Source organism: Octopus bimaculoides, chromosome 6, assembly GCF_001194135.2.
Source record: "Octopus bimaculoides isolate UCB-OBI-ISO-001 chromosome 6, ASM119413v2, whole genome shotgun sequence".
Taxonomy (NCBI): Eukaryota; Metazoa; Mollusca; class Cephalopoda; order Octopoda; family Octopodidae; genus Octopus; species Octopus bimaculoides.
This window is the reverse complement of record NC_068986.1, coordinates 75,648,231-75,649,186: the sequence shown is the minus strand read 5'-3', so window position 1 is coordinate 75,649,186 and position 956 is coordinate 75,648,231.

Below are 956 nucleotides of genomic sequence, written 5' to 3'. Positions count from 1 at the left end.
TATATATATATGCTTGTTTGTCTGTGTTTGTTCCTCCACCATTGCTTGACAACCGATGTTGGTGAGTTTATGTTCCCGTAACTTAGAGTTTCGGCCAAAGAGACCCGACAGAATAAGTACTATGCAAACAAAGAATAAGTCTTCGGTAGATTTGTTCGACAAAAGACGTTGTTCCAGCATGGCCGCAGTCAAATGACCGAAACAAAAGAAAAGGGCAATAATTTCGATTACCAATGACCCCAGCGTTCAACTGGTCGTTTATTTTATCGATCCGGAAAGGATGAAATGCAGCTTAGAACGTAAAGACGAACGAGATACCGCTAAGCATTTTGTCTGGTGTGCTAACGATTCTGCCTGTTCGCCGCTTTGTCTTCTTTTAAATAATACTATCACTACAACTAACAATAATAAGAAAAATAATTGGTCGTTGTTTTACATGATGCAAAATCCAAGACTTTGCATTGAGTGAAGTGTATACAATCATTAGCAATGCAAAAAGGAATTCAGAATTTTTAATCTTTACACTTTCTGTCTTCTTAGTCAATTCCATGCAGATCTGTCTGAACCCCAGCTCAATCCTGATCCAGCAGACCGACAAAGATAGCAATTTTCATCCATGACTATTTAAATTTAAACTCAGTGCATCTAGAAGTACACCACTTTGTTTGTTTTAAGACGTCAGGATGAGTGTGATTTGAGGTACTTTTGACTTATTGTGGTGATCGTGCGTGTGGGTTACTAAGGATGATACTGGCTGTAGTGATCAGTTGGGATGTGTGAGGCAGTCTCGATATATTGCCTAGAGTTAAGCGGTGTTTACTATAGCCGTCTTGCGTGGTGTTGTGAGACAAAATTAGCTATATATATTTATGTGTATGTGTATATGAGTATGTGTGTATATATATATATATATATATATATATATATATATATATATATATATATATATATATATA